The sequence below is a fragment of the Bos indicus genome, chromosome X (genome assembly GCF_029378745.1).
Source record: "Bos indicus isolate NIAB-ARS_2022 breed Sahiwal x Tharparkar chromosome X, NIAB-ARS_B.indTharparkar_mat_pri_1.0, whole genome shotgun sequence".
Lineage (NCBI taxonomy): Eukaryota > Metazoa > Chordata > Mammalia > Artiodactyla > Bovidae > Bos > Bos indicus.
This window is the reverse complement of record NC_091789.1, coordinates 52,594,002-52,605,251: the sequence shown is the minus strand read 5'-3', so window position 1 is coordinate 52,605,251 and position 11,250 is coordinate 52,594,002. Positions and strand designations below refer to the sequence as shown.

The 11,250-nt window shown below is 41.1% G+C and overlaps 1 pseudogene; it reads left to right on the top strand.

The window, feature by feature from the left end:
• The first annotated feature begins 6,793 nt into the window (after window positions 1-6,793).
• On the top strand, window positions 6,794-9,917 carry LOC139181035 (T-complex protein 11-like X-linked protein 2; annotated as a pseudogene).
• The last annotated feature ends 1,333 nt before the right edge of the window (window positions 9,918-11,250 follow it).

Sequence of the window (11,250 nt, the reverse complement as noted above, 5' to 3'; positions counted from 1 at the left end):
CTCCTTGGAAGGAAAGCTATGACAAAGCTAGACAGCATATTAAAAAGCATAGACATCACTCTGCCAACAAAGTGCCATACAGTCAACGCTATGGTTTTTCCAGTAGTCATGCACGGATGTGAGAAGGCTGAGCACCAAGGAATTGATGCTTACGAATTGTGGTTCTGGAGAATACTCTTGAGAGTCCCTTGGACTGGAAGGAGATAAAATCTGTCAATCCTGCTGGAAATTGACCCTGAATATTCATTAGAAGGACTGACATTCCAATACTTTGGCTACCTGATGCTAAGAGCCTACTCATTGAAGAGACACTGATTTGGGGAAAGATTGAAGGCAAAAAGAGAAGGGAGCAGCAGAGGATGAGATGGTTAGATAGTAACCATCTTAGATAGTTACACCGGTTAGATAGTAACACCGACTTAATGAAGAAACTCCAGGAGATAGTGGAGGTCAGAGGAGCCTTGTATGCTACAGTCCATGGGGTCACAAAAAAGATGCGGACATGACTTAGCAGCTAAACAGCTTTGGGGCTTCTCTGGTGGCTCAGTGGTAAAGAATCTGCCTGCTAATCCAGAAGACCCAGGTTCAATCCCTGAGTCAAGAGGACCCCCTGGAGGAGAAAATGGCAACCCACTCCAGTGTTCTTGCCTGGAAAGTCCCATGGATAGAGGGGACCTGGAGGGCTATGATCCCTGGGGTCACAAAGAAGTCAGACACAACTTATTGACTAAACAGCAGCAACAAGAAAATCTTGCTTCTTGTTGATGGAGTGATGGGAAGGTTCTAGAGAACTTTAAATGATCATGTCATTATGATCAGATTTTTTCTTAGAAAGGCCATTGGTCTTAGCAAGAATATGTGGCATTGTTGGAGTAAGACTTTGATTGGGGGCAGGAGTACCATTTACTAGAATATTGCAACAGTCTACAGGAAATGATGGCATAAGGGGATGGATTCCAGACATATATAGGAATCAAAATCTCTGTAATTTGGGGATCAAGTACATTAAAAGGATGAAGAGAAGTAATTATTATGCATTAGATAAATAACAGTTGGTGACATTTCACAAATGGGATTGGTGTGTTGGGGAAGGAGCTTTGACTTTTTTCATTTATCTCTGTATTGCTTGTAAAATTTTCAACCAAAGCATGCATTACTATTCTATTTTTTAATGAGAAAATTGTAAACTTTATGATTTGCTTGAATAAAACACAGGTTTGAGAGGAGAAGATAATGAGTTGAAGGTGCACATAAGATTTTCAAGTGTTATCAAAAAAGAAAGTCCTTTCCTGGATTTTAAGGCTTAAGGGAAAAGATCATCTAGTTCAAAGTATATGGATCTAAAAACCAAGGCACACATTTAAATTAGATGAAGAATCAAGGCTAGTACTCAGGACCTCTACTCCAAGTTCTTGGTTCTTCTCCGTAAGAAGAAGAGGGAGAGCTTTTCTGGAACCATGAGGAATCCTTCTGAGAGAAATTGGCCAGTGCCTTTGCATCTGAGACTAAACTCAGTTTATTCAACTCTGCTGAAGTCCAAACATAGCTTCTGCCCTGTCAACATAATGATCTTTCATGATCTTAAATGATGTTTGGGATTTAGATTAAGAACCTATATCAACTCTCTGGGTAAAGAGCAAGTTGCTCACTTAACCGTCTTATAGTCTGGAAGGCAGGATTAAGGAGACAATGTACAAGGCGTTTTGGGACCATCTGAAAGTCCAGCTTTCAAGTACTCTGGCTGACTTCACGTGTGCTCTTGAACGCTTAAAAAAATTATGCAGATGAGTAACCAACTTTCCATTTGTGGATATTAAGTCTCAGTTGTGGCATGGGGGGATCTTTCATTGTGGTGCACGGGCTTTTCTTTAGTTGTGGTGCATGGGCTTCTAAGTCCATGCTGCAGCTCGTGGGCTTAGTTGCCTTGCAGCATGTGGGATCTTAGTTCCACTGAGCAGGGATCAAACCCATGTACCCTACATTGCAAGGTGAATTCTTAACCACTGGATCACAAGGAAGTCCTTTGATTTTTTCATCCCAGACCTTTTAATTGTTCAGTTCAGTTGCTCAGTCGTGTCCGACTCTTTGTGACCCCATGAACCAAAGCATGCCAGGCCTCCCTGTCCATAACCAACTCCCAGAGTCCACCTAAACCCATGTCCATTGAGTCGGTGATGCCATCCAACCATCTCATCCTCTGTCGTCCCCTTCTCCTCCTGCCCTCAATCTTTCCAACATCAGGGTCTTTTCAAATGAGTCAGCTCTTCGCATAAGGTGGCCAAAATATTGGAGTTTCAGCTTCAACATCAGTCGTTCCAATGAACACCCAGGACTGATCTCCTTTAGGATGGACTGGTTGGGCCTCCTTGAAGTCCAAGGGAGTCTCAAGAGTCTTCTCCAACACCACAGTTCAAAAGCATCAATTCTTCTACGCTCAGCTTTCTTTATAGTCCAACTCTCACGTCCATACAGGACCACAGGAAAAACCATAGCCTTGACTAGATGGACCTTTGTTGGCAAAGTAATATGCTATCTAGGTTGGTCATAACTTTCCTTCCAAGGAGTAAGCATTTTTTAATTTCATGGCTACAATCACCATCTGCAGTGATTTTGGAGCCCAGAAAAATAAAGTCAGCCTTTGTTTCCAGTTTCCCCATCAATTTGCCATGAAGTGATGGAACCAGATGTCATGATCTTCGTTTTCTGAATGTTGAGTTTTAAGCCAACTTTTTCACTCTCCTCTTTCACTTTCATCAAGAGGCTCTTTAGTTCTTCTTCACTTTCTGCCATAAGGGTGGTGTCATCTGCATATCTGAGGTTATTGATATTTCTCCCAGCAATCTTGATTCCAGCTTGTGCTTCCTCCAGCCCAGCGTTTCTCATGATATACTCTGCATATAAGTTAAATAAGCAGGCTGACAATATACAGCCTTGACGTACTCCTTTTCCTATTTGGAACCAGTCTGTTGTTCCGTGTCCAGTTCGAACTGTTGCTTCCTGACCTGTATACAGATTTCTCAGGAGGCAGGTCAATTGGTTTGTTATTCCCGTCTCTTTCATAATTTTCCACACTTTATTGTGATCCACACAGTCAAAGGCTTCGGGATAGTCAATAAAGCAGAAATAGGTGTTTTTTCTGGAACTCTCTTGCTTTTTCCATGATCCAGCGGATGTTGGAAATTTGATCTCTGGTTCCTCTGCCCTTTCTAAAACCAGCTTGAACATCTGGACGTTCACGGTTCACATATTGCTGAAGCCTGGCTTGGAGAATTTTGACCATTACTTTACTAGCATGTGAGATGAGTGCAATTGTGTGATAGATTGAGCATTCTTTGGCATTGCCTTTCTTTGGGATTGGAATGAACACTGACCTTTTCCAATCCTGTGCCCCCTGTAGATGACTAACAATTATTCTGAGGTTTTGTGAGTGGCGTTAAAGAGCCCACCTGCCAGTGCAGGAGAAGTCAGAGACCTGAGTTTGATCCCTTGGTGGGGAAGATGTCCTGGAGGAGGGCATGGCAACCCACTCCAGTATTCTTGCCTGGAGAATCCCATGGACAGAGGAGCCTGGTGGCTGCAGTCCATAGGGTGGCAAAGAATTGGATACAACTTAGCATGCACGCAGGCACACACAAGCTTCCCTTCTACATATGTCCCATTACTTAAATAGATGATGTGGAGGAACTTCGATTTCATTTGTATGAGATGAAGCTTGAAGGTTGAGATCTTGCTGTAATAGTACAGTATATCATTCAACTAAACAGATTTTCATCTAACTCCCATTAGGTTTTCTGTGTTTCAGAAGCATATAGATACATAAGAGAGTCCTTGCCAATAAGAAACTTATACTTTTGAGTGAAGATGATATTTCTAGTGATACTTAAAGATACTGCCTATCTAATCTTTTCCCTTTGCAGTCAAACAATCTAATAATGGCCTTATCCCTTATTAAGAATATCTCACCACCACAAGGCTATATTTAAAATGGATAACCAAGAACCTACTGTATGGCACATGAACATCTGCTCAATATTATATGGCCACCTGAATGGGAGGAGAGTTAGGGGAAGAATGGATGCATGTATATGTATGGCTGAGTCCCTTCATTGTTCATCTGAAACTATCATATAGTTAATCGGCTACCCAGATAGAAACTAAAAAGTTTTAAGAAAAGAATATCCCATTACCTTGTGATGGTATGTATTTTATATTTTTTTATATCTTGCATTTGTTTTTGTCACATTGTTATTTTTCTTCCTATCTTTATCTCATTCTGCCCAGAAAATAATATGGCACTATTGTTACTACTAATCCCAATGAAGCCTTAAATTGTGATTGGCTCCTAGACAGATAAAAATAATATTCTCTATATACAATTTGGATACCTAGTTTCTGGAGCTGCAGCAGACATATGTTGGCATGCCTTTGCCTTAAGGAGATTGCTCATTGGAGAGCGTTTGGGGTTCTAAACAATTTGGCTCTGCTGATTTTCTTTTCTGGGCAGATCTTGCTATCATTGCTATTACCACACCAGAACAGCCTAAGAGATGAGATTGTAGGTATGGAGGCGTTTGATGAGCTCCTGTCAGTTAATGTTCCCTGGAGTCAGGAGTTCTCTGGTTTTCTCAGGATTTGGACTTAAGCCTCCTGCTTCTGGTTTTCAGTCTTATTTTTACAGTAGCCTCAAGACTTCTCCATCTATACAGCACCATTGATAAAACATATAGATTAAAGATGAAAAGTTTCTGCACAGTGAGTGACACCCAGAGAGGGTCACAGAGTTACATGGAGAAGAGAAGAGGGAGGAGGGTGATAGAGGTGACCGGGATGAGACGAAGGGGAATCAAAAGAGGAGAGAGCAAGCTAGCCAGTAATCACTTTCTTATGTGTGTGCTCCACAGTCTGGACCGCTCAGAGATGTTCACGGAGTTATACAGAGAAGAGAAGAGGGAGGAAGGAGACAGACATGGCCAGGAGGATAAAGGGGGGAATCAAAAGGAGAGAGACAGATCCAGCCAGTAATCAGTTCCCCAAGTGTTCTCCACTGTCTGGAACACACAAAGAGATTCACAGAGTTGGGTAGAGAAGAGAAGGAGGAGGGAGGAGATAGAGGCGACCTGGTGGAGAAAAAGGAGAGTCCAAAGCCAGAGAGAGCAGTCAAGCCAGTAATCTCGCTCCCAAGTAAAAATGGGTACTGAAGATTTGGTTCTTAAAGGCACAAAATTGATAACAAATACCAAAAAGCAAAGATTAAAAATCTAGAGTAGAGGTTGGATTTTCAAAAATACAATATTAAAGAAAAAGAAAAAAAAAAAAAAAAAAAAACAAAGTCACAAAAATTATAAAATATATATATATGAAGTTTGCTTTAAAAAATAGGGTCTCTTTTTTTTTGCAAAGTAATAGTAGGTTATAAAAATGAAAAACTAAAGGAGTAATAGAGGACTTAAAATTTTTTAAAAATTAAAGAATGATAGTAAAAATAGTAAAAATATATCTAGGACTTTCTCTGGTGTTGTGGGCAGTATGGGGTCAGTTCATTTTCAGATAGTTCCTTGATCCTGCTTATATTTCTCAAGATCTATAGGCCCCTTCCTATATGTAGTCGGTACTAACTACAGGGTTTTAATCCACTGCACCTGTCACTTCCAAGGAGGTTCCCTCTGTTTTAGCTTCTGTTTGCTGGTCTCTTCAGTGTCTATTTTCCACCCTGACACAAGGGGGCGGTGGTGGACACTTTTTTAGGCTCACTTGTTCAGTTGTGCTGTGGGGAGGGAGGGACTCTTTGCCACCCCATGGACTGCAGCCTACCAGGCTCCTCAGTCCATGGGATTTTCCAGGCAAGAGTACTGGAGTGGGGTGCCATCACCTTCTCCAAGTAGAAGATGAAGCAGTGCTAAAACGAGAGAGCATAACAGATCCTGTGCAGTTACTAAGCTGAGAAACTAGATGTACTGTTCCTGAACTCAGTCTTAGACACTGCACCAGAAAACTCTGGGCCAGATACTAGGTTATAGCCCCTGGCTTGTCTAGCCCTTCTATACTGCAGAATAGATTAATACTTCTATTGCTCCTCTCTGGTTTATTGCCTTTTATTTTCAAAGGACAGATTCTCAGAACCCTTTTGATGATCTTCAGATCATTTGGACACTTTCTAAGAAATGATGCTGTTAAGACACTGGCTTCCCAAGTGACACTAGTGGTAAAGAATCCCCCTGCCAATGTAGGAGATGCAAGAGAAGAGAGTTAGATGCCTGGGTTGGGAGGATCCCCTGGAGAAAGAAATGGCAAGCCACTCCAATATTCTTGTCTAGACACTAAAGTAGAGTTACTGGTTCTTTGGGAGATTTCAAACAGCCCCTTTGCAGATTCAAACCCTGTGGGGGGACAGGAATGAGGATGATCCCTGTTTTACAGATAGAAGAACCAAGGCCCAGAGGTAAAGTGATAAGTCACATGAGTTAGAAATTCAACCACCATTATCCCAAGTACCCATAGAGAGTTAGAATTTTGGTTGTTTTTCTGAGATGGAGTACCTACAGTGGAAAGACCCTTCTAACTAAAAGGTCAGAAGATGTATCTGTTCTTAGCTCTGATAACAACTCATTCTGTGGCCTTGGGTCCCTGGTACAATGTCTGTATTTGTAAATTGAACTAGGACTGTGGTTTTTAAGGCCATTTTAAACTCTAAGATACTGTGATTTTAGGACTCTTAGCTTGAGTTCCACTCATCCCACTGGATTTCCTTTCAGAGTGTAAACATTTGATTTTTTCCTCCCTTGACAGGGGCATCTTTCATGTTCTGGACATGATGAAAATGGACATGGTGAACTATATTATTCAGAGCCTCTGACCCTACCTGAAGGAACATTCTATCATTTATGAATGAACTAAATTCCAGAAACTCCTCAACAAGCAACCCAGTATGGTCAAAATTTAAAGACAGAAGAGGGGGAGATTTGACTTTGGGTATGATTTCTTACAGTGATAGGGTATTTTCTATGTTTTTAAATAGTTTCTCCCTATTGGGCAGGTGGCTAGGACATGGGATAGGAAGAAGGAACATTTCTCCAAGACAAAAGATGTACAAAAGAATTTATTTATTGAGGAAGAATATATCCTCAAGCCTTAGTTTTCAAGCCTTGGTGTTTCAAGATATTTACTTATCCTTTCTATGTCATAGATCTCCTTGATTGCACCACAAAATGGCTAACAAAATTCAAGTTCTCCTGACTCTCCCAGCTCCTCCAGCATGGCCCATTCATCTCCAAATTGGGCAGTGGACAACCCCCAACTTCCCATTTCCACAATGGTGCTACGCCAGGGATACCTGAACCTTCTTCTCTGGGATCTTGACAGTAAAGAGTTTCCCGAGGTAGGAACGTACGTTAGAATATTTCCTTTTTGTTTTGTATTCAATACCTTTACTAGAACACTCTTCTGACAGCTTGCTTTTCCCTGCCTCACCAGAATCTGCTGATGAATAGAATCTGGCTGCAGGACATGGAGTCCCAATTGAAGCAGTTAACCATTCTGGCCTCAGTCTTGCTAGTGGCTGGAAGTTTCTCTGGACATGTTTTATTCAGCTCGACTGAATTTGTGAATAAACTGAAACACATAACCAAGGCCCTGACAGACGAATTTAACTCCAGGTAAACTTCATAGAGGCATCCCGGGTGGCTCAGTGGTAAAGAATCTGCCTGCCAATGCAGGAGACTCAGATTTGATCCTTGAGTTGGGAAGATCTCCTGGAGTAGGAAATGGCAACCCACTCCAGTACTCTTGCCTGGAGAATCCCGTGGATTGAGGAGCCTGGTGGGCTACAGTCCATAGGATTGCAAGAGTCAGACACGACTTAGCGACTAAATAACATGAACAAAAAACTACCTAGATCTTTCTCTGAGTTGAAAATAATATGTGGGGTTTGGAACTTAGGCAGTTAATATATTACTGCCTTATTTTTTATCATAAACCACACAAAAGACCTTGGGCATCATCTGCAAAGGTCGTTGGTGTCTTTTGATAAATTGTATTAAAGTTTGTGATGGAAACAAAACCTATTTCCAAGGAGGTGAGTGTGGAAACTAGTTTGCTATGAATGATTCAGTACTGTGTTTGCTTAACATGAGTTATTATGTACTTAAATAAGTGACACTGGATTTGTGTATGTATAACCAGAAGTTGATCACTTGGTCAATAATATGTATCCATAATTTGCTTCATGCAGGGCACTTTAGCTAATGTACAAAGAAGAACTGGAGCTTCCGATCTCAATATATTTACAATTCAAGTGGTGAACTAGGGAAAATAACCACAGAAAATGCCTAAGAAATCTTAAAACAGAATTTGAATAAAGTTTATGGGACTAAAGAACACTGAGTAGATCCAAGAATGGAACTGAACCCTTGTCTGATTTGTTTCAATTGAAGTGGAGAATAGTATGAATTAGTTAATATGTATGAATTAGTTGACACCTTGAGGGTAACAATAAAATGATTTCAAACACTGCATCCTCTGTTAGTGGTGCAGAACTGGAATTCTTTTGTGAGTGGACCTGGCTTCTGGTGTTGGACTCTCTGGGCTTTGCTCCTACACCAAGGCCCCTCTGCTTTCTGTCCTTCATTATCTAGGCCTAAATAGGCTATGGTGAGTGTGAGTGAACAAATGTCTCAGAAAATCCACAAATACCTCAAAGACATGGGCCTAACTGCCCTGAGTAGTGAAAAGAAAGATTTTTTTATAGGCTAACTTCAGATCATTGCCAGGAAAGAGAACAGTTTGTAACATTATTGTTAAGAGTTATATGGTGGTGGTGATGGGGAAGGGTGGCAAGAATGTGGAAGGTGAGAAGGTGGATACAAGATTGGAAGTCAGTTGTGAAGCCATTCAAAGCTGGAATGATCATTGGGAAAGTCTTTTGGCTTTAGTTTCCTTATGTATAATGCACATAATTGAAGTAAATTTCTTTCAGTTTGAAAAGTGAACATATGGTTTTAAGGTCAGCTAGGATGTGTAACTTGCAGGTGCTAGTGCTGAGTGATTCTTGGTCATTCTCTAACTATAACCCAAGGCCTGTGATGGGAAACACTTTCTCTATCCCATGCTTTAAGTTACCATGATCGTCCCTACTTCCCTCTAAGGAACTGATGCTAATTTAGGCCACAGGATATATTCCATGCTAGAATGGAAGCAGTGAACTTGACCGCCTTGCTTCTAATTTTTCTACCTTGACATAGTCTGATTTGGCTCTGTAGACCCAGACTTGGTACACTGGCTACAATGTGTGTCTTTAGAATTTCAAGTACAATGTCTAGGATCCTCTAGTTAGGTCTTGCACACCTGGAGCTCACTTAGCACCACATTAACATTATAAATACCCAGAAACTTATTGGCTGGACATCTTTGAATAATGCATTGTCTTTGGGAGCTTGATAGCATTCCTTCTTCCAAAAGAAAAGAAAGAAATCTCATTAATATGGTTTACCTAAATGAGTGGGTAGGTCAGTGAAAATCTCAGTTAATTTAAATGTTGGCTAACAGAGAGTGCAAAGGCATTGTGAATTTCTTCTGAAAACTGTTTGATCTTTCCAACTCTTTTCTTGCTAGCAGATCAGTGGATCCACTTGTTTCTCATAGGTTGTTTGGTTCTCGGGATGCAGAATCTCTGCTAGACCTCTCTGCTGTCCTTATTCTCATCAAGGGGGAGTTGACAAAACTAGGTTGGAAGCTTTTCAGTCTGATGTGTCACAATCAGCAGGTATTTAGCCCCTATTATGATGAAATCCTTAGATATAATCCCTCCAGCTCAGGCACAAGAAACAGAAGTGGAGTCTATCTGATAGTTCCAGACCACAGTCTGGCAACAGACACCCAGGAGAGAGGGCTAAGTATATTCCTGGGATGACATCACCTGTGCCCCGCAGAGTAGCCTCTTCCTCACTTCAACCTGGACTCAGGGCTGTAGGGTTCCAGCATGTAAATACAAACTGGCCCAGCCCCCTTCATAATAAACTTCTGTGCTGCAAGAAAACCTCAGTTCCTTCTGTGTTGCAACTGAACCCAGGTTTTGTGCCCTTATCCCCTATTATCTGAGAACCAGTGATCCCTCAGTTCTCCTTCACTGGCTGATCATTCTTCAGGATGCTGGCTTGAGCAGGCATCAGGGCATCGGCTGCTAGCATTGTTTCCTCCAATGGAAAATCATTTCCTTGAGGGCTGTGAAAATTTTCTGTGGAATTTTTTCAAAGTATGAGTTCTGGAAGTATAAAGGCTTCTAGAGGTTGGGAATACGCTGAGTTACAAATCAGGGGAAGACATAGAATCCTATTTCCAGTATCACATTCTCCCTATAATTTTATTTTATTTTTTATTTATTTATTTTTTCTCCCTATAATTTTAAAACTGCAGTAATAGTAAGAGTCCCCACATCCTGTTCTGGCTTGGGGGGCGTGAAGCAGTATGCAAAATTGAGGACTGGATGAAAGTCAATATTGGCTGCCAACAAGCATTCATTTGAGGATAGTTCTCAGCCTCAATGGGCACACGCTCTCTCTCTTTCTCTCTTTAGTGATCTTGGGGTAAGTTTTAGACTGTCTCAAACCAATTCCAAATGCAAGCACTTAGGTCACAGACACTTGTTTCAAGTTCATCTCTGGTTCCATTCTGTAGCTAAATCTTCTACTGTCACATTTCTAGGCTTAGAACACTTTTATCTTCTTGAGATAAATGACCTGGGTACTCAAGAGTGGGACAACCACCGTGTTTCTGCCCACTTGCAGTCTAAGCCTCTAATTCCCAGATTGTGATTGTCAACTCATTTGGCATCACAAATGACAGATGTCCTAGATTCACAAATATCTAGGCTTGTTTTCTTCAGTTGTAGATATTCACCCTATCATTTGAACTTTGACTGTGTGGATCACAACAAACAGTTTAAAATTCTTAAAGAGATGGGAATAACAGACCACCTGACCTTCCTCCTGAGAAATCTGTATGCAGGTCAAGAAGCAAGAGTTAGAACCACACATGGAACAACTGACTGGTTCCAAATCATTAAAGGAGTACGTCAAAGCTGTATATTGTCACCCTGCTTATTAAACGTATATGCAGAGTACAACATGAGAAATGCTGGAATGGATGAAGCACAAGCTGGAATCAAGATTGCTGGGAGGAATATCAATAACCGCACATATGCAGTTGACACCTCACTTATGGCAGAAAGCGAAGAACTAAAGAGCCTCTTGATGAAAG